General features: G+C 44.1%; 1 long non-coding RNA gene across 3 annotated transcripts; it reads right to left on the bottom strand.

Moving 5' to 3' along the window:
* Positions 1-6549: 6549 nt before the first annotated feature.
* Positions 6550-21923, bottom strand: LOC144946748 (uncharacterized). 3 transcript variants are annotated; one of them, XR_013639948.1, is made up of 8 exons: positions 21800-21923; positions 20324-20469; positions 19327-19354; positions 18793-18855; positions 10831-11205; positions 9656-9880; positions 8337-8401; positions 6550-7339 (listed from the first exon to the last, which is right to left on the bottom strand). It is a non-coding gene; the product is annotated as an uncharacterized LOC144946748 (long non-coding RNA). The 3 variants fall into 3 exon arrangements; XR_013639947.1 differs by lacking the exon at positions 19327-19354; XR_013639949.1 differs by lacking the exons at positions 19327-19354; positions 21800-21923 and adding an exon at positions 21682-21731.
* Between the last annotated feature and the right edge of the window lie 1519 nt (positions 21924-23442).

The following is a 23442-nucleotide window of genomic DNA, read 5'->3' as shown; positions in this document are numbered from 1 at the left end:
TGCTGCCGCACGAGAGCAAGAGAGTATATTAGTGGCTACTGCTGCACGGAAGAAAGCAGAGCTTGAAGAGCAAGAGAGTATATTAGTGGCTACCGCCACGCGGAAGAACATTGAGCTGGATGCTAAGTTAAGCACCCTACAACTCAAAAGGGAAGCAGCTGCTGCAATGGCCCAGGCAGAGGTGCTCGAGGCAGCAGCCAACCTGGATAAGGAAGAGAATTGGAGTGAGTTTGGCACTCAGATACCTGTCAAGGACCGTGATCAACTCACCAGAAAAAATATTTTGGACTGGTCTGAACAATGCATCAATGCTCCTCCACCAAACGATACTGAACAAAGGGTGGACGTTCAGGCATCGCCATTTCCACACCGAATCAACATGAATGATGTCTACAGGAATGGTGGAAATGCATATCCTGCCCTGGCAGTTAGTCGCCAACTCAGCGTCGCGCACGTGGGGTCAGACGTGGATGCACCAAGTCAGACCCACATTCCAGACAGTCACATAAAGGGATCCAGCCAACGTGATCGAAACCCTTTGGGCCCACAGTCCAACACCATCGCAAATGACGGCATGCTAGGCAATACAGCCAATAATGCCGCCTCACAAGCGCCAGTATGGACACACCCTGGATCAGCAGGACTAGGAGACTTTGCTAGGTACCTGGCTCACCGCGAACTAATCAACACAGGACTCGTTAAGTTTGATGACCACTCTGAGAACTATCGAGCCTGGAGATCTACCTTCAGGAATGCAATCCGAAATGCAGACATCTCTGCAAGTGAAGAACTCGACCTGTTGGTGAAATGGTTAGGAAATTAATCTGCAGAGTACGCAAAGAGGATCCGGTCAGCAAACATTGACGACCCCGCCTCAAGCCTGCATGCGGTGTGGGAGAGGCTCGAGGAGTGCTATGGTAGCCCAGAAACCATTGAGAAGGCTCTCTTCAAGAAGTTGCAGAACTTTCCAAAAATCTCTGGTCGAGACAATAAAAGGTTATGGGAGCTTGGAGATCTTTTGATGGAGCTTGAATCAGCCCAGGCTGATCCCTACTTACCAGGTCTCATTTTCTTGAATACCTACCATGGCGTGAACCCCATCGTAGAGAAATTGCCATTTGACGTGCAGGAAAAATGGAGAACAGCGGGTTCAAGATACAAGTCAGAGCATCAGGTTGCATTCCCCCCATTCTCTTTTTTCTCAAAGTATATCCGCAACCTGGCTAAGACTAGAAATGACCCGAGTTTGATGTTTGGCACCACGGGGATTTCCAGTCCAGATCTCCCAAAAATGGAAAGGACAACGGCGAAACGAGGAACAGCGAGAGTGCCAATTTCCGTACACAAGACTGAGGTCTCTCCTGCGACATTCGCAAACTCCGTCCAGGCAACCACCACAAAGAAAAAGATAGAGGATCCAGAGAAGCAATGCCCATTGCATGAAAAACCTCACTCCCTCCAGAAATGCCGTGAGTTCAGGAGGAAGCCATTGGAAGAGTGGAAGAACATGCTGAAAGAAGTTGGAGTGTGCTTCAAATGCTGTGCTTCTACTAACCACCTTGCAAGGAATTGCAAGGCAGATATCAAGTGCGAGGAATGTGGCAGCGACAAACACGCAACTGCTCTGCACACATTTTACTCGAAACCCAGTAGCACTAAGGCTTCCGATCCCGAAGCAGAGCACGGCGGGGAGCAAGGCGAGACCGCCGCACTCACTTCGTCAATCACAACCAAATGCACAGAAGTCTGTGGAGACGGCTTCAAAGGAAGGTCTTGCTCAAAGATATGCCTCGTCCGAGTCTATCCCAAAGGACATCCTGAAAGGGCAGTAAGGATGTACGCCATAATGGACGACCAGAGCAACAGGTCTTTGGCAAGGTCAGAGTTCTTTGATCAGCTAAGTGTAGGTGGGAATTCCTTTCCATACACGCTCAGAACATGCTCAGGACTGATGGAGACAGCGGGAAGAAGAGCGAGCGGCCTCATGGTGGAAACCATAGATAGCACCATGAAGCTAGCCCTTCCTACGGTGACAGAGTGCAACGAGATACCGGACGACAGGAGTGAGATTCCCACGCCCGAAGTTGCACGTCACCACCCACACCTGAAACCCATAGCAGAGTTCATCCCGCCATTGGATCACGCGGCACAGATTTTACTTCTGCTCGGCAGGGACATGCTGAGAGTCCACAAGGTTCGTAACCAACGCAATGGACCTCACGACGCTCCCTACGCCCAGAGACTCGATCTAGGATGGGTCATCGTGGGTGACGTTTGTCTCGATGGGACCCACAAACCAGACCACATTAGCACATTCAGAACGATTGTGCTCACGAATGGACGCACGTCGCTCTTCAAACCGTGCCCCAACCACTTCACGCTGAAAGAGGAACTCGGCGAGAGAAGTCAAGGCTGTACCGTGCAGACTTACGAAGAAACCACCATGACTTCGCTTGTGCATCCACCGTCTTCGTTGGAGTTTGTTCCTCCACGTTTCTCCAAGCCAGTCCTGACTGACGGGAAGAAGACTAAGGTGAAGCCGCTGCTCGTCGCTCTGCTGGTGGTCGTGGCGGTGGTCGCTGTGACCGTGGCCTCTCCGTTCCTCGACTCGGAGCTATCGTCCGAGTGGGAATTCTGGAAGGAGTTCCACGGCAAGGCCCCACAACCGGACCATACCATCCCAAGGCTTGAGCTGTGTGGAGCGGTTCTTGCTACAGAGGTGGCGGAACTGATCTTAGACGAATTTGACGTCAAACTGGACGCGGTCAAGTTCTACACGGACAGTAAGGTCGTACTAGGCTACATAAACAACCAAACCAGAAGGTTCTACACCTACATCAGCAACTGGGTGGAGCGAATCAGGAGATCGACGCAGCCGGAGCAATGGAATTACGTTCCAACTGACCAGAATCCAGCAGATCTCGCAACTAGGTCCGTCCCTGCATCTCTGCTGAATCAAACCATCTGGCTGACGGGTCCAGCGTTCCTGTTACGACGTGACGTTGGCCCATGTACTACCAAGGAGACCTTTGTACTCTTAGAGCCCGAGTCCGACAAGGAGATTCGTCCTCTAGTGACAACTTTCGTAACAAATGTGCGACCAAGAAGTCCACTGAGTCCACACCATTTTGAACATTTCTCGAAATGGACGACGCTCGTGCGAGCGATAGCACATTTAACGCATATCGCAGACTGCTTCCATCGCCCGATGAGAGGCACCACTGGTAGCTGCAATGGATGGCATCACTGCACAGTGCCACGCACTGAAGACGAGCTTTCCAGAGCAAGGAAATCAATCTTCCGCTGTGTGCAACAGGCAGCTTATGCAAGTGAGATCAAGGCCATTAACAAGGGAGAAGACCTTCCTAGGGTCAGCACCCTCAGGAAGCTAAACCCCGGGATGGACAAAGACGACTTGCTCAGGATCGGTGGTCGGCTAGGGAATGCAAAATTAGATGAGAATGAACGAAACCCCCTCATAATCCCAAGCCAGAGCCACATCGCAATCTTACTCGTGCGCCACTACCACGAGAAGGTCAAGCACCAAGGTCGGCACTTCACAGAAGGAGCAATCCGATCTGCAGGGCTGTGGATCGTTGGAGCAAAGAGGTGCATCGCCAGCACAATCCACAAGTGTATCCGGTGTCGCAAGCTACGTGGAAAACAGGAAGAACAGAAAATGGCAGACCTCCCAGCCGATCGACTCAGTGTGGAACCTCCCTTCACCTCTGTAGGGATTGACGTGTTCGGACCGTGGACAGTCATCTCCCGCCGCACCAGAGGAGGGCTCGCGAACAGCAAACGTTGGGCAGTGCTGTTCACCTGTATGAGTACACGAGCAGTGCACATCGAAGTCATCGAGTCCATGGACTCTTCGAGCTTTATAAATGCACTCCGGAGGTTCTTCGCCATCAGAGGGCCAGCCAAGCAACTCCGTTCTGATTGTGGAACCAATTTCATAGGAGCATGTAAAGAGCTTAAGATCAATACGGAGAATGTCGAAGATTATTCTGTCAGGAAATACCTTGGTGACCAAGGCTGCACATGGATCTTCAATCCTCCCCACTCTTCGCACATGGGTGGAGCCTGGGAACGCATGATCGGGATTGCTCGACGCATTCTCGACTCCATGCTATGTGATGTCGGGTCCACACGGCTCTCTCACGCGGTCTTGACCACTCTCATGGCCGAGGTCTCAGCCATAATTAACTCAAGACCCCTGATCCCCGTCTCAACCGACCCGGAGTCACCATTCATCTTGACTCCTGCTACACTTCTTACCCAGAAGACAGATGTGCTCACAGCACCTACCGAGGAGGCCAGCACTGTAGACCTCTACAGACGTCAATGGAGACAAGTGCAGAGCTTCGCGAACACGTTCTGGCGTCACTGGAAAAACGAGTACCTTACGACACTCCAAGTGCGCAACAAGTGGCAGTCTAATAGACCAGACATCCAAGAAGGCGACCTCGTCCTACTGAAGGACAACCAAGCCAAACGGAATGAGTGGCCAATGGGCCGCATCCTCAAGTCGATTCCAAGTGCCGATGGAAAAGTTCGAAAGGTCCGAGGTTATGATTGCAAAGCAAGGTGTCGCAAGAACTTTCATCAGGCCCATAGTCGAGATAGTACTACTTCTCTCTCGCAAAGATATGGACAAATAAGTCGACCCGTTGAAGTTGTTATACACTTGTTTATGAGATAGGAAATAAATGGTGGTATCTCCTAGATACCAGACGGGGAGTGTCTTGCCTCACGGCAGATGGGGAGCATACGTTCACAGGAAGTTCCTGTTTTTTATGCTAATGTTGGTCACGTGACCAGGAAGTGACGATGTTAGATTTCCACTGTACCACGCGGGCGTCGGCCATTACACAGATAAGTCAAGATGGCGGCACGCATCGCATCTCAGTGAGACCACAGCCGCACTTGTCCATTGTGGGAGCTTAAGAAGCATTATCTGTAAGTTGTTTATATTCCTATAATATTGGAAATGCTGTTGTAATGTTGGAATGACCGTTATAGCAATGTAAATGCCTTTATGGTGCCGTTACGTTGTTGTAGTAAATACGAGGCCTAGTTAGTAACGAAGCCTGTGACTTTCCTTATTGTGGATGTTACTTGTGATTTAGTAGGTCGAGTCAGACTTGTGCCTATGTTGCGATCCTGAGAGTGATGACGAAGTATCTCATCCACAGTTTAGTGTTAAGTGTAATGCTGTACATTTGGGGTGCAGTGGGATGAATACACTATGTGCCTGTATGCAACGCACCAGCTTGTGCCTCTAGTTGTTCAGGGGTAATGTGGGGGCCTGGTCCTTCCAGGATCTATTGTTATCTAAGACAATGTTCTGATGCTGTGGTGTTCATTGTGTGGGTGTTTCCGAATTATAACAGATGCTGTATCTGTTTTCTCACCAGTTTTACCTGTTACAATCAATAAATGACGATCGGAGTTGGACGGTCATCCTGGCTCCGAGGGTTTATTGAACACATGGTTATCTACTCGACTAGCGGTGCAACGCAGCGCACGGCGAGGCCGAGATAGTGGGGGTATAAGTAACCATGACCACCACTCCTCGCCTTTGGTTTATGGGAAGGCGAGCCCAAAGTAGCCTAGGGCTTACAGCTTCCCACACCTCACCGCCACGCTCCGACGCCCCCTTCATTTTTTTGTTCAGAAGAAGAGCCACTTCCTGTTGTTTGGCAGTCTCCTGCCCCGAGTAGAGGACTGTGGTGGCATGAGCCAGAGCCGGTCCACCGGACTTCCTGAATACCACAGAGATCCAGGCGGTAGTGGTCCAGCTCCTGACAGAGGAGTGGCAGCCTCTCCTCCGCAGTGAGCATGTGGCCACCCGCAGTGGCTTTTTGCTGCTTCTGGAGTAACCCCGAGGGTAAGGAGTCAGGCTCCTGTCTCCGCTAAAATGGGGTTTGACCAAAAGACGTCATAGACGCCTGTCCCTCCAGGGCTGCCGGCACAAGCTTCGTTTGGTATTTTTTCTGTGATATCGTGGTAATTTATTTGAAGGTGGAGGGGTTTCCAGCCCCTCACACCCATGCAGAGCCCCCATTTGGCCTCTCTGATGGCTACAAACGCTATGAGGGGAATGGCCAATCGAAATTGGCCCTCCTCCCACGACACTGCTCACCACAGCGTTGCCGTCCAGCACCAACGAGGTAGGGGGTTGTTTTGACAGACCACAGACACAGATCCACACATGGAGCGAAGCTCCACCTCCTCCTCAGATCTAATGTACGGTTTACTTGATCTGAGGGAATCATTTATGAGTTCCCTGTAATTTATTCCCATTTCCAGCCCCAGTTAAGAGTATCTACACAAGCTCACAATCACACTATTTAACACAAAATCACAAAAATGCATTTTTATAGAGTGATCACACTTTATGATTCAATACAAGCAACGAACACCAGTTTACAAGGCCATATTTTTAAATATATATCAAACAACGCACACAAATCAACCAAAAGCACATGACCAAGAGGAAACTGTGCATAACGGTAACACTCGGGAGCACTGGGCAGCCGAAGGATATCTTCCGTGACACAAACATCTTTTTGACAAAGTGTATTTCTTCCATGTTGAATTCGACTGTGAGTTTACATACGTGTAAGTTATATTTTACAAAGTGCTAATATTGTTGACTTGGTAAGCTCAAAATTATATACATTACAAAGTTAAATTGTTATCCCATGGATACATAATTTACCTAATTATCCGTATTTATCAAATAATGTATGCTATTTATCAGTTATGAATTCTCTTTTGACATATAATTGTATTGCGGGCTTATTTCTGCATTTTAAGCCATCTTTAAAATAAGTCTTGCCTTCCAAAAAGGAAACACGGCATTTTGCTCCATTTGTCTGGGTGTGTAGCTTTGCCCTATATAATGACCTATGTTTTTCCTGCTTCCATTTCACAGCCGCAGGCCCCAATGACCCGTAACCCTCGTCTTGTAGCCCCAATGGTATTCCCATATTCCATTAGCACGAGGATATCACTCTTAGCACGGGGGCATGTTGAAATGTCACATGCATCAACGTTTTGTACAGTTAGGTGTAAATACTGAATATTTTGAGACGAAATCTAAACTAATTCGTTATACCTGATATACTGCCATCATATAACAATTGCATTTTCCTGGATATTCAAACATGAATTACAGAGACTCGAACATATGAAAAGCACGTGTTTCATTAGACACGTTATGATCGTCCAAGCAGAGATGGTCCAATTACTGGTGAGATAGAGAACTGCAGACCTCCGAGTTGTTCCCTTTCCATCGGAGTGGGCAGTAATGGGGCTCCTTCTCTGCATCCTGGCACAGGAGGAGACAAGTCACACCGCGTGCGGTTACAGCCGTCACTCACACACACACACAGATCCCACTTGGCTGCTCGAAACCGTTACGACAGCAGGTGTGACTGCAGTCCCCCCGCTATCAAATTCCTTACAACGTACATAGACCACAAGATAGGCGAATGTAAAGGACAAGCACCGATATGTCATGTCTGTAACGCTACCAGCAGTTTTCCAGTGCCAAGAGAGCTATTCTGTGTCATACAGATCCCTATCATCTGGGCGACACATCCGCTCTTTGCTGCATCCTCATAAGCACTTGGCAAAAACTTAGATTTCTGCTCAGTCTGCCCCCCCCCCACTGTTCACATCTCAGAGGTAATGAACATTTACTGCAAATCCAACAGACAGATATCAAAGTGGCTCTAACCAATCACAGGGTGAGGCGGCATCCTGGTGACCAATCACAGGGTGAGGCGGCATCCTAGTGGTGTTATGAAATGCGCACGGGCCTGGCATCAAGGCTGCCAGGTGGCGCTTTGGACAAACCCTGGGAGAGGTTGTGCAGCCAAACGTAATTAATGAGTTGTTAATATTAAACTCCAATAATGCCTCTGTATCTCTCCCCGTGACTGTTTAGAAATGTTAACATATCTGTCTATCTCGATTTTCTGTTCCTCTTATCAATTTTGTCTACATATCTTCCTTTCTTAGATATCTTGTTATACTAATTTTTCTGCTACATTATCTCAGCTTTCCGCTGGAGGAGCAACACACTTGCATTCACTCACGCACACACACTCTGCAGAACAGGGAGGGAATATACAAACGCCACGCAGAAAGACACCGAAGTTGGGAATCGAATTCAATATTTTTTTCCTGTGAGGCATGAGCGTTACTACTGCACCAGCCCGCCACCCAGGCTGCAAGTCCTCCGAGTGTTAAGGAAACATTTACAATAAAGAGCACTACACACTATCGTTTGTATTCATAGTTACTCGCGTAGTCACACTTACCGAAGCGTGTCCTTCCGCAGAAAGTTTGCCGACTCTTTGCAGTTGCGATACCAATGACAGGCATTCTGTTTTGAGAACAGAGCATTAATAACGCTTTAAAACAATTATCAACACGCATGTTTCAACTTGATGGGCTTCATCATCGAGGCAGTGGGTAATGTCTTTAAAATATGGTTGCGATTTATTGCACTTGTTAACCGAGGAACGCCTCACTGAGTCTCATGACTCTTTTTTTCAGGAGGGTTCTGTTCAGTTTTCCTCAGGGCACGTGCTTATTTCTAATGTATAAATTTCAAGAGAGTTACTCGTAGGTAATGTTTCAACGTTGGACCATGACAACAGCGCAATGGCCTTCTCTTGTAACAAGCGGCAGAACGTGCTAACGTTAGGCTGTTATAATTAGTTGCATCGATTGTGTTATGGCCGCATACAGTAGATTTCGGAATTTACTTATTTTATTAACATACGTGTAAGTTATGCACAGCCAACTTGATCTTTTTATCAAGAATCCAGACCAGATGTACAGACTTGTGTCCTTTTCCCAGAAATGAACCAAAATCAACATGGCCATAAACCCCATTCCCCCATTTCTATAAGCAGTGCATTGCGTGTCTCATAGCTCCAAGCCAGCTGTGGAAATTCCACGTTCCAATGGAGGCAGGCAGGCTCTTGATCCACTGTTAACAGCACAAACCGGTGCTCTGTTTATCAATCCTAAGAAGAGACTTATAGGCCGAGTCAACTGCAACCAGGACGTGAACTCATAATCTTCCCGATAATATCCATAATAGACGTTTTTGGGTTAGATCGCGTGAATATAAACGTGTTGTTAAACCCACCACCACCCGACACAGCCACTTAATAAGGTTTGTCACGTAAACAAAGCATGTCAATTCGTTAGGAGTACAGCACACCGATTGGCTGGAGAGTAAATCCACAACATGTACAATTCGAGTAAGATTTTCGGCAGTAAATACAACTAGCATCATCAGGCGATAGCCAGAGTTGTGGAGAAATCCTTCTGTTTTGGTCTTAAATAGAGGGATACATGTGAAGTCATCACTTGTGAGCCAATCAGGTGCAAAGGCAAAGGCACCTGATGTCAAGGTAATACTGTATATGCTTTAAACTTCATCTGCCATTTGCTCATGATGACGATTCGTCTAAACAATGTTATTCACATGCTTGAATAAGACCCAAAGGCTTGATCACACATTAAGTTTGTGCCTTATTATTTTCACAATAAAGCAACAGTATATATAGGAACCCACAAACAACTGAACACTTGTAGGAATGGCCAACGTTCTGCGTTTCCTTACCTTTCTTGATCATCACCAGTTTGTAGAATAACAATGCGAACACCAGTAGCAATACAGCCACCGTTGCAACGGCAATGAAAAATAGCATCTTATAGAGGTTAACTATGTTGTCAGGTTCAGTGCCTTGAGTTGTGTTTGAGTTCTCACAACCAGAAGGGCCAGAGCTGGCCACCTCTGAGATGCATCTTGATGGATTCGTGGTGACATTTCCAACTGGTTCGGTCCCTGTGAGCGTTAGTCACAACATTATGACACCACTGAGCTAGGAACAATGCAGGCCACTCTGATCGTGTGATTCCACACCATACTCATCATTCTAATTAAACAGATGAGGCATTCATGAGTTTAAAATGTAATTTGAATTAAAGTTGTAAAGACATTGGTCAACCAAACATATATATTTCACTCATTTCAAATAATGTATATGTTAAATATCTGTAAACATTTGGAATTTAAAATAAACATTGTGGGGGAAATGTTAGGTTTAAATATTAATACAGAGGATTTACACAATTATAATCATGAAAAAATGTTGAAATTTGCTGAATGAAAACATGCATATGATACGCGAGGAATCCATAGTGTATATTTATAACTTAGAAATATTAACGTAGTTTACAATATAATAACATTTTCCAAATATTTTCAGTATAAAATAATTATTAACATAAGATTAAGATAGATTTGTGAGCAATTCGTAAAGCTTTGTCTCGTGTTTGGATCTTTACCTTTTTCTTTTGCATTTGTAACAAATATTTGTTACTGTTTATCCTACAGCTGGTAGGAATATGCTTGCGATGTTTGTGTTAACCCCATAACAAATTAAACAAAATAAAAATCAGGCCTGGATGTGAAATTTCAGATAATTCGAAGGTAATTTCGGAATAATCCTTGAACCGGAAGTGACGTCACAGACATGCGGTCGGCGGCGCGCTTTTCCCGCCAATACTAGTTTCACGTGACACGTCACGATTATCTCCACAAATATGTTTTACATTCGTGCATAATGGAGGTGCTTGGAACACACAGGATCTGAGTGAAATTGTCTTTACAAATACGACATCCGAATTTATATCCCAAACTCATCCCAAATACGTAGCTATAAACGTTTCACCATGCAGAAATAACGAAACCGTAGTCCGATGTTAGTTGCATAGGTCACCATTGGTGTTTACCTTTTTCTCTTATGATGAGTTGATATTCTAGTCTCTGCATGATTTTAGAAATATTCGTAGTGTATAGGCAGCGGTATGACCCCAGATTCTCAATACGTAAGACAGGTATCAGCAGAGAGAAATGGTTTTGGGCCTCGCAAACGATTGACAACGCGCAATTCCCATCCACACGTTAACAACCCAAATATCCAAAAGGGCATTCTCCGGTATCCATATAATCGCTCTGAAGTCGTTTTTCTCCATGTCACCGTCCGTGTATCGTACACCACGACTCTCCTCCGCGTCACCTCTTCAAGGAGCCATCATCAACACCACAGGGCAGCACAATCTGATCTCCTTCGGTCACCAATATGTCCCGGGTTTCGTTTGCAATGCCTAGGAGTGGCGGGACAGGGGGTGGGGGTGGAGAGATAGATAAGGGGACAGGGGGCAGCAAGGGTTGGTGAACACAATAACAACCACATTCGTTATCTTGACATCATCGAGTCAACACGCGGATATCAGCGGTAGATCGAATGGGTGGCGATCGAAAACTGGTATGTTATTAACGTTAACCGGAGAAAATATATTTAGCATATAAAAAAATAATAATGTAGGGCTCTGTAAATTTACATACACATTTAAAGTTGTGCACGTGTATTTATATTGTTTACATACATGTACTGTATATATGAAGTGTATTAATCGATTCATTAAGACTTCTGTCCGCAGACAAATCAGGGGTAGAATTATCCCCTCCATTGTCGCTATAGACTGCATCGTGCGGAGTGATTGTGAATGAGAGTCAAATGTGAAATCACTGTAACATTTCCAGCTGATGCCATAACACACGCCACTGACGTGCATACGAATCTTATCAGTAGAACTTTCATTGAGTGATGTTATTAACTGTAGCTGTAATTTAACGCGTAGTCTTTCGCGACCAATATTATTCATAATAAAGTGTTTTTGGGTTAGATCACATAAGTATAAATGTGTCGCAACTCTCCATCACCCGACACAGCCAATTAGTAAAACGCCAATGAGTTACTACTCCAGCCCAACGGTGTGTTGGAGAGTAAAACCACAACATTTACAATTTGAGTACGGCCATTTCGCTGGTAATTACATCAACCAACATCATCGGGCGATTTGCCAGAATAGTGAAGCAATCCACCTGCTTCCGGTATTAAATAGAGCAACACGACTTCATCACTCAACCCCATCAGGTGCAGAGATCAAAGGCGGAGGGAGGGGGGATTATTGTAATTATATAATAGATTAGTAATCAGTCAATTAGTATGCGTTTCCTCTATAAGGAATTGTAATTGTAAGATGTATTATTAACTGTTCCTGACAGCTAGATAATGAAGGTGCGCGTAACATGCACGATATATAAGCCTGGCTGCACCAGGTTTCAAAAGCACGGCCCACGTGTGTGTGGAGATTCGTACTGTATTAGTTGTGCGGTATGGATGCTGATATTTAAACATTCTTAAATGGCACGTGTCGAGACACGGATTGCATTTATTGTGCAGTATTGATCCTGGTTATTAAACATTATTAATGGCACGAAGTAACATAATATGCAGATGTCCATAGTAAATGATCCATGTGATGGTTATCAATCTTGTGAGAGTACAACCACAGCAAGCAATTTGAAGGATGAATGGTACTATGTAGTGTGATGTCTTGACGGGGGTTTATTCTAAGGGATATACTGGGCCCTGTCATGTGAATGTGTAAAATCACACCACTGGCTCTGGGCCACCGACAGGCGTGAGCACTACCCCGACTTATTGGAGTCGGGAGACACTTTGACCTTGGATGTGTGTGCCAATGTCATGGACTCCACATTAGACTATGTTTTTATACTGGAGGAATCCGATGAGTTAATAAGCTCTTATTTTCAATTCACACGTCTCCTACAACAATCGATTAGCCGCAAGATCGTGGGCAACACGCTTAATGTAACGCACACAATTTCTATTTATAAACCTTTGCGTTCCTGCTTTAAACTGAGGAATTGGCGGATGACGGACGTTGTATCTTTCGCGGTTACTGTGAATGCCGTGCGCATTGCAAGATGCTGCGGTTTGCGGGCAACATTTTAGTGAGACAATAAAACGCATTTTACAAACGTGAAGTAGTAATGAAGTGTTATTATTTTTACCTGCTATGCACCATCATATTCCACAAAACTGTTTAGTAAAGGTGGTATCTATATGTTTAACCAATATGGATTTTGAAATGAAAAAACAAACTTTCATACAAGAGTCATATAGTTTTCATGCATTATTCTTTCATTTAGGGACACACATATATGAATATATGAATTCAGTAACTGTTTAACGCTGGAATAGAGCGAAACTGCCGTTAGCAGTCGTGGGGGAAGGGACCATGGACAGATGAATTGGTAAGTCAAAAGTAATTTTCCTGTAACCGACTGAAAATACTTTTTATTTGTCAACAATAATGAATGTATCATCTAACTCATCTCAGCTGTTAACGCCAGGTACGCGCGACACACGTCCACAGGAGTAGAAGTCGCCACTACGTCCAGCAAAGTCCGTCAGATATTTTATCATTAGGCTTTGCATGCGCGACATCACACCGTCAATTGAGGAGCAGTGGGCAGTTGCATTAAACGCCTTGTTGACTTTTTTCACTTAGTTTGTAATTTAAATCCGCACACGTTGGGATAATATTCCACTTATATCGTTCGATACAACCAGCCATTGATCAAATGGCCCAGCGTAAGGTGGGAGCTGGACCAGGCCATGCTGAATCAGAGGATTACTGGATCAGGAGCTGGGTTGAGAGTATTTTTAATGGAAAGAAAGCTGGATTGGGAGCATCCTGGATTGGGGAATACTACATTCAATCCAGAAATCAGCCCCATGGACAGGGCGCTGCTCCAACATCACTGAACCTGCGGCGTTTCGATGCCCAAGTTTCCTCTGAATAGTTTCAACAGTAAGGAGTCGGGGCAGTGACACGACCCAATGGTGTTCACTGCCTGTTGCAGAGGTTTGCGGTTCGAGACCAGCAAGCAGCCCTCATTCTTACTGCCGGTGTATTAACCATAAAAAATAATGCGCTGTCTGCTTCACAGCGGACGTTAAACATCCCCGTGACGTCATTCGAAAAGAGGAGGTCAAATTCTTAAAATTATCCGCAGATTATTCAATTAGGATTACACGCAGTAACATCGCCCCCTACTGTGAAACGACTGCTATGTCTAAATTTTTACTTAAAACTTTCGTGACTGCAGGAATTCATATTATTTGTTTCTTTCGGTAAAGTCACGTAAATATAAAAATAAGAATAAAATAAAGTGAATAAAAATAATAAAATTAAAATAATAAAAAACAAAAACACTAATGTAGACTGTGGCCTGGTTCTAAATCGGAGTGAGTGTACTGGTAGTCTATAATGTAGACTGTAGCCTGGTTATTAAGTTTGGTGAGTGTACTGGCAGTCTATAATGTAGACTGTAGCAATGGTTATTAAGCTGGGTGAGTGTACTGGCAGTCTATAATGTAGACTGAAGCCTGGTTCTTAACCTCGGTGAGCGTACTGGCCGTCTATAACGTAGACTGTAACATTAGTGTTTTTTTGTTTTTTATTGTTTTTATTTTATTATTTTTAATTGTACTCACTTTATATTTCTATCTACGTGATTTTACTGAAAGAACCAAAGAATATGCACTGCTATGTCTGTTAAACATCGCGCCTTCCTTCATGATAGCCTCGCACTATAAGAATTGCGTGATTACCAATCTACTCTATTATTATTGTCTAGGCAGAGGAAGCTGTGTCTGCAACTTATTTACCCTTTACCATTAAGAAGTATCGGGGAGTGGCGTAAAAGTAAATTTAAATAAAATATAAAGGAAAGTAAAACCTGTGAAGACAGAGTAAGTGGTGTTTGTTGCGGTTGCACCCGATTCAAGAGCCGAATGGCTCACAGGGCTATACCTAATAAATGAAACTTGGAACTTGTACTAAGTTCCGATATATTTACTTTTGAGGTTTAACAGACGTTGGAAGAACTGCTTAACAAAGATGCTGAGTAGGGAAAGTTCGTTACAAAGCTAACAAATGTCCTTACATTTCGCGCACCTCCGATTACCACGGTTGGCTTTCGTACGGTGCGAAAGAAGGTCAACATGCACGAGCGTTTCATACGAGGGGATTAGTGTGGGGCAACTTTGGAGGGGTGCGTTCATCAATCATTCCAGGGACAACTGGTTAATGGCTTGGAGCAATTCTGGAACACCCTGCCACCAGACGTCCAAAACGCGCCGAGTGTCTCAATTCAGTGGTCCGTGCAAGACACACCTATTCAGACTCACCTTCCCATAACATCTCAAATAAGATACTGTTTCTTTATTCTTGACTTAAAGCTTTCGTGACTGCAGGAATACATATTCGTTGGGTCTTTCGGTAAAGTCACGTAGATAGGTTCAAAGGAAATAACAATAAATTACAAAAAACTACGACGTTTCGATCGCAACACAAGCGTTCGTCATCTTCCTGAAACGTCGTAGTTTTTTGTTATTTTCTTTGAACTTATCTACGTGACTTTACCGAAACACCCAAATCATTTCTTTCTTTATCATTTATTTTATTTTCTACTTACCTTTCTTATGCTATTCATCGCGCACGGCTGCACTTTATTTTGCGCGCAGTTGCAATTTATTTTGCTCGTTCGGTGCTCGCCGCTGCGGTCGTGACGGGTCCGTTCCTATTCCCTGTACCGCTCCCATTCTGCTACAATGTGCACTGGTGCCTATTGGTATTGGGGTCGATATTGGCATGTAAAATTAATATTGGTTGATTGATTGGACAGTGCTCATCAGAGTTTTGTTGAAAGGATTAAAGGACATAGATGCGCGTGTGTGTGTGTAAGGGGGAGGTAGTGTAGCGGTTAGCGCGCTGCGCTACGAACCCGGCGAGCCGAGTTCGACACCCGCTCACGGCCAACACCAGTGACTATTATTTGAACCGGTTATGGGCCCTCCCCTAGGTCGACTCAGCCTCAAATGAGTACCTGTTGCGGTGTATGAACATCGTCACTGGGGAGACAAAGGCGACCGGGCGTGGTGATAGCCACCCAACCCCTCGTGTGCCGTGCCGGCCTTCATAGGTGCTCGCTAACAGCATTTGTCCTAACAGTCTGCTAAAGCTATATGGGGGCTCTTTGTCTTTGTGTAAGAGGAACCAGGGTGCTCACGGTGATTAAAGGCTCCATCACCGTTAAAATATTCTGCAAAGCCGTAATTACAGTAGAACCGCTCTTAACGACGGCAATTGGTTCCACGAAACCGGTCGTTAAGTGATGTGGTCGTTAAGCGAGTATAGGGAAATACACGTTAAAGGTTAAATTCGTTCCGAAAGCATCGAAAGTTACCCTTATTCACCCAAAAGAACGTACTTAATAATATTTAAACAATGAATATGAAGATACTAACAACATTCTAAACACTAAATATTAAAAGAAACACGGTTAATAAATGCATTAATTCATTTTTCGATTTAAAGCTTTCGTGACTGCAGGGATTCATCTTCTTGGTTCTTTCGGCAAAGTCACGTAGAAGGGAAGTAATAAAATAATAAAAATAAAACATAATAAAATAATTCTCACAACGCAAGCAGCCGTCCTCAGGTTTAACCAGGTCTGTCGAGGCGACAGCGTCTGAATGAAACAGCACACGTGCTTGGAGCATATATATAAGCTGGGTTGGAAGGGGGGGCGGAAAGGGCGTATTGACAAAAGAATTTGCATATCAAGAGGAATTTTGCAGATTTATGGGAAATTCAGGTATGTGAATTAGTGCTACTTTGCCCATGCATTATGCAGGATTAGCAGCATCATAGGGAGGGGATAGGGGTAGCATTAATAAAGGGAAGAAGTGTTAATAGTATGTAGCTGCAGTAACTAAAACCACCACGTAAACAACTAAAGTATAAACTACATAGTATCATCATTATACTAAATATACTCTACAATAAGCTGAGTTACTAACAGTAAGTAATACATTACAATTCTACGTCGTAAAAAATATAATATGCTTCCATCTAAACTTTATTCTCTTACATCACACGAGTCTGCACCGTACTATATTCTGCCATAGACAAACCCAACATTAAATTATATACTGTATTGCTATAAACCACCTTATCCATTGTAATATTACACTATGTATTATTCTACCCACCCTAATGTATATCACACTGCTGTATATTCACTATACAATTACGATATTATATATTACTTTGTATATTGTATTAAGCATATACATTTTTATACTATTGACATATCTTGTTTCTTCCTCTTAGTATCTTTCACACGACGGTCAACGGTACAATGTATAATAACAAATAGTATAAAAATGTATATGCTTAATACAATGTACAAAGTAATATATAATATCGTAATTGTATAGTGAATATACAGCATTGTGATATACATTAGGGTGGGTAGAATAATACATAGTGTAATATTACAATGGATAAGGTGGTTTATAGCAATACAGTATATAATTTAATGTTGGGTTTGTCTATGGCAGTATATAGTACGGTGTAGACTCGTGTGATGTAAGAGAATAAAGTTTAGATGGAAGCATATTATATTTTTACGACGTAGAATTGTAATGTATTACTTACTGTTAGTAACTCAGCTTATTGTAGAGTATATTTAGTATAATGATGATACTATGTAGTTTATACTTTAGTTGTTTACGTGGTGGTTTTAGTTACTGCAGCTACATACTATTAACACTTCTTCCCTTTATTAATCCTACCCCTATCCCCTCCCTGTGATGTTGCAAATCCTGCATAATGCATGGGCAAAGTAGCACTAATTCACATACCTGCATTTCCAATATCCCCTCCCTTGGATGCTGCTAATCCTGCATAATGCACGGACATAAGTAGTACTAATCACATACCTGCATTTCCCATAAATATGCTAAATTCCTCTTGATATGCAAATTATTTTGTCAAGACGCCCTTTCCCCCCCCTTCCAATTCTCACGTCGTGAGAATTATTTTATTATGTTTTACTTTTATTATTTTATTACTTCCCTTCTACGTGCATTAATTCATATTTAATGTACCGACAACAGCCCGTCGTTAACAGGGGAATGGTCAGTGAGCGAACACATTGATTAGTCGTTCAGAGGGGTTTTACTGTATTAAATTAATACTTGTACACTGACACTGCTGCCGTCATGGCACAATCCTCTCCAGCGCATCCACCACCACCATGTTTAAAGACTTCTCTAGGATCCGATTTCCAGGATGCATGCAATCAAGAGTAGAATCACGTTTCCCTAATCGGCTTGCTCTAGTGATTTGTTTGGCCTCTACATTGTCCACAATGTTGCACGCCATGATGTTGGTGAACAATTTCAATATGTGTGCGAGGACGACACTGGGCCTGTAATTCATAAAATCGGTGTCGTCTTTATTCATTAATGGAAGAATAATTGTGGCATCGTTCTATGCTCTCGTAATTAGGTCTACACATTTTTGCTGCTTCTTTGATGATGCCAAGTTATTCCATCTAGTCCAGGAGCTTTCCCTTTTCTGCAAATGTGGCATCAGTTACTTCCTCCATTTCGTGACGATGGAAACCCTTGATTTAGCAGATAGTTTATGTGCTAGTCAACGGCAATGTCCAATGACATTGAATTTCAAGTGATGCTGTAAAATGACAAGTCCTGAAGTGGATGTGCATGTCTTGCATGCGTAGCCACAAGGCCTTGAGAAGAACATCTACATGGGAGGTGACGCAGGTCAAACTCAAAGCTTGACCACGCCGAGACAGCCTACACACAGCCTACACACCCATCAATGCTGTTGCACGTGCAATTTAATTATTTGCAACGATCCATACGCGGTCAACCATTTGCTGCGACGCGTTAATTTTAAATACAATCAAACGTAAAACGCAGATATGGAAGCACAACTTACCTTTTGAAATGAACATAAACGCCACAAGTGCAGCATATCCCAGGAACAACATGTTTAATGAATCTGAAAATAAATAAAGCGTCGATTTAATTCATGTACAGACTGCGTACACTCCAAAAACAACAGCGTCCAGTTAACAACAGTAGAAATGCACATTAGCGCAATTAACATAACACACACACACGTAGCAGCAGTAGGGCACATTACGTTAACATTGAAACAGTACCTTGAAATGTAATGAATATGAAAACATACATATTCCTCAGAAACATGTACGGTCATCCTATATAAGTAAGATGATTATAAATGCATGTTAGAATTTTAAACTGGATTTGGAGCTTTCGTGACTGCAGGAATTACTCTTTGGTTCTTTCGGTAAAGTCACGTAGAAAGAAAATAAATTAAATAATAGAATACGACGTGTCGATTGCAACACAAGCAATCGTTTTCAGGTACGAATGAATGAGAAAAAAACCTAGTAAACTTAGAAATATAATGCAATACAACACAGAGAGTCGGCTAACATAACCCTACCTGGTTGATTACGTTCTTCCAAAGATTGCTCAATTTGAGAGAGAGACAAAACACAGACACGGAGACACATAGACATATAAGCAGAGAGAAACAACATAGATACACAAAGACACACACATGGGGACACAGAGAAACAACGCCTCTGTGTCAAGGCCTTAAATAGAGAGAGGGGGTGGCAGAGAGAGGCGGGGGGTATAGAAATTAGCATGTCAATGAGAGATTTTGAGCTTTCGTGACTGCAGGAATTACTCTAGGTTCTTTCAGTAAAGTCACGTAGAAAGAAAATGAATTAAATAAGCAAACAAACTTCTTAAAATTTGGAAATATAATGCAATGCAAGACAGAGAGTCGGTCAACACACAATTAACGCATAGACTGTCTGTGTGTCTCCGTGTCTGTGTTTTGTCTCTCTCTCAAATTTTACACTTAACTTCTAATTTAGCAATCTTTGTATTGAATTATATTTCTAAGTTTACTAGATTTGTTTTCTCATTCATTCGTACCTGAAGACGATTGCTTGTGTTGCAATCGAAACGTCGTATTATATTATTTAATTAAGTTTATTTCTACGTGACTTTACCGAAAGAACCAAAGATGTTCGTTAGAGTTTGTTTCTTTGTATTCTTGGAAATGCCTCCAGGAACCTCCCTTATCCAGACGGTAAGGTTTAATATCGCGATGGGTCCCTGGCTCAGGGCAGCCACGGTGGGGTCATGGGCAGCACTCTCTTCTATTCTTGCGCATGATGGCAATTTGTTCACGATCTAAATACCAATGGCGACGTCCGCTAGCCACGAGGTGACTTCAGTAGAGAGCGCTCTCGACTTGCGATTCTAGAGGTCACCGGTTCGATTCCATCTCCCTGGGCGGGACTCGGATAAATGGGGGCAGTTTCTTAAATATCCTCTGCCTATGTCCACCCGGCAGTATAAATGAGTACACGACAGTGAGTGATTGGCAGGTTGCGTGTGGTGGGGTAAAGTGTGGGTACGCCCACCTCTTCCAACACGTGTTGTCAAGCGTGGAAGAGTAGGCCAAATACTCTCTCGATCTCCTTCTCGTGTGAGGCCGTTCCCACAGCAGTGGCTTGAGCGAGCAATTCCAGGGCAGCACCTTGACCTTTTTAACCCCAGCTCATCCACCCTGACACACGAATGCATTCGACGCTCCCGAGACTGTGCTGTGCCACAAGCACTCTGCTACGTTATAGGTCTTTACGTAATATAACCTATAATCATATATCATTAATTACATGTCGCACGTTCAGCATTCATTATCATGCTAAATGTGCCGTGCTTGGTGTGTGCAGCGTTGTGAGTGTTCGATGCGTACAAGCAAAGCATCTGCAATGGAGCTCCCCCTTATCCACGAGTCAGCGAACCTCTTGCAGTCAGCCAAAGTCACAAGGGGCATTTCAATCCTCCTGGAATTTCGGCGGCCTGCAAGCCGCCTTATTGTAGCTCCTGCGGTGGGCTTCTCGGCGCTTCGCCCATCGCCCGTCGCCCTCACTGATGTCATATTCTCCCCCCTCCCAAATGTGTGCAGATCCTACTTTATGTATGCAAATATGCCTACAAAACACATTTTTTGGGGGGGTGGTGAAAATGTATTGGTGGGGGTCGACAATTGTTGTAAACCTGTTGGATCAACGTTTTACCCCCACATTCCCAGATGTGGGGATTCAGGCCTTCTGAAAGGCTCTCTTATAAATTAGTTGACGGACAAACGGAACGCCGGGCTTTAATAATAGATCCCCTTTCTGGCAATAAAACAGGTGTTAAGATGTTAAAACACCAAACTGAAACCTTTGCAAGGAATCATGTCACCCAGTATCATAATTTAATACTGGCAAAATATATTTCATGATGTAGCTGCTCACCCCGAGCTAATAGGATAGTAGGAAGAGCTGATGCTTAGACAATGGAAAAACATCGTGTATTGATTGGTTCCACCCCACAGTACAGAGGGCACGGTGGCATCACCAGCAGTGGTTGTGAGGAAGTTATCAAGATTAGTGATAACATTTGGATTCCCAAGGAGGTACAACTAGGCTAGACACATCAATTGTATCGCAGTCCGCTATGTATGTTCATACTTTCCAGCGCAACATATTAACGTGTCCAACAGCAGTGCTCTCTCCCTGTGAGAGTATGTTTCCTCTTTGCTGATGGATTTTAAGCATTGTATGTATGGTTGAACTTATTTCGCACCGTACGTAGCCAACCGTGCTAAAATAATGACACCACCAAATCCGTGAATGTTAAATGCAGTACCGTGCTGTGCAGGCAAAATGAATAGCTTAGCAAAAGCCAGCAAATACCGCGACAACACAATTCACGAATCTCACCTGCTTACCTGTAGTCGTCGAACACGCTCAGGAGAACACAACGACGACGACAACAACAACAAACGACTGCGTTGACGACGGTCGACGTCAAAAAGAGGGGAACGGGGGAAATGGCGAGGCTCTCACCTTTGGCGGAGCCGAGGCGAAGTGAGGACAACAGCAGCTGCTGTGAGCCGCGTACGAGCAGCGCGCGCCCACGACTCCTCCACACGCGACCCCCCAGGCTCAGCACCGTTGGCCACCAGCACCGGGACCGCCCGGCAGATGGCCGTTGTTGACTCGAGATAAAGCGATTTATGCTAATCCATGTGGCATTTTATAAGCCCATGGAAACTTTGGTAAAGCTAACCGCTGTTTTTTTCCCGTTTGTCATGGATATTGTACAGTGTTCCACAGTTTAGATTTGAATAAAAATGTGCAATATATACAGTGAGGGAAAAAAGTATTTGATCCCCTGCTGATTTTGTTTGTTTGCCCACTGACAAAGAAATGATCAGTCTATAATTTTAATGGTAGGTTTATTTGAACAGTGAGAGACAGAATAACAACAACAGAATCCAGAAAAACGCATGTCAAAATGTTATAAATTGATTTGCATTTTAATGAGAGAAATAGGTATTTGACCCCTCTGGAAAACATAACTTAGTACTTGATGGCAAAACCCTTGTTGGCAATCACAGAGGTCAGACGTTTCTTGTAGTTGGCCACCAGGTTTGCACACATCTCAGGAGGGATTTTGTCCCACTCCTCTTTGCAGATCTTCTCCAAGTCATTAAGGTTTCGAGGCTGACATTTGGAAATTCGAACCTTCAGCGCCCTCCACAGATTGTCTATGGGATTAAGGTCTGGAGACTGGCTAGGCCACTCCAGGACCTTAATGTGCTTCTTCTTGAGCCACTCCTTTATTACCTTGGACGTGTGTTTTGGGTCATTGTCATGCTGGAATACCCATCCACGACCCATTTTCAATGCCCTGGCTGAGGGAAGGAGGTTCTCACCCAATATTTGACGGTACATGGCCCCGTCCATCGTCCCTTTGATGCGGTGAAGTTGTCCTGTCCCCTTAGCAGAAAAACACCCCCAAAGCATAATGTTTCCACCTCCATGTTTGACGGTGGGGATGGTGTTCTTGGGGCCATAGGCAGCATTCCTCCTCCTCCAAACACGGCGAGTTGAATTGATGCCAGAGCTCCATTTTGGTCTCATCTGACCACAACACTTTCACCCAGTTGTCCTCTGAATCATGCAGATGTTCATTTGTAAACTTCAGACGAGCATGTATGTGTGCTTTCTTGAGCAGTGGGACCTTGCGGGCACTGCAGGATTTCAGTACTTCACGGCGTAGTGTGTTACCAACTGTTTTTTTAGTGACTATGGTCCCAGCTGCCTTGAGATCATTGACAAGATCCTCCCGTGTAGTTCTGGGCTGATTCCTCACCATTCTCATGATCATTGCAACTCCACGAGGTGAGATCTTGCATAGAGCCCCAGGCCGAGGGAGATTGACAGTTCTTTTGTGTTTCTTCCATTCGCGAATAATCGCACCAACTGTTGTCACCTTCTCACCATCTGCTTGGCGATGTTCTTGTAGCCCATTCCAGCCTTGTGTAGGTCTACAATCTTGTCCCTGACATCCTTGGAGAGCTCTTTGGTCTTGGCCAAGGTGGAGAGTTTGGAATCTGATTGATTGATTGCTTCTGTGAACAGGTGTCTTTTATACAGGTAACAAGCTGAGATTAAGAGCACTCCCTTTAAGAGTGTGCTCCTAA

The sequence above is a fragment of the Lampetra fluviatilis genome, chromosome 42 (assembly GCF_964198595.1).
Source record: "Lampetra fluviatilis chromosome 42, kcLamFluv1.1, whole genome shotgun sequence".
Lineage (NCBI taxonomy): Eukaryota > Metazoa > Chordata > Hyperoartia > Petromyzontiformes > Petromyzontidae > Lampetra > Lampetra fluviatilis.
The sequence above is the reverse complement of the archived record's forward strand: the minus strand, read 5'-3'. Positions and strand labels throughout refer to the sequence as shown.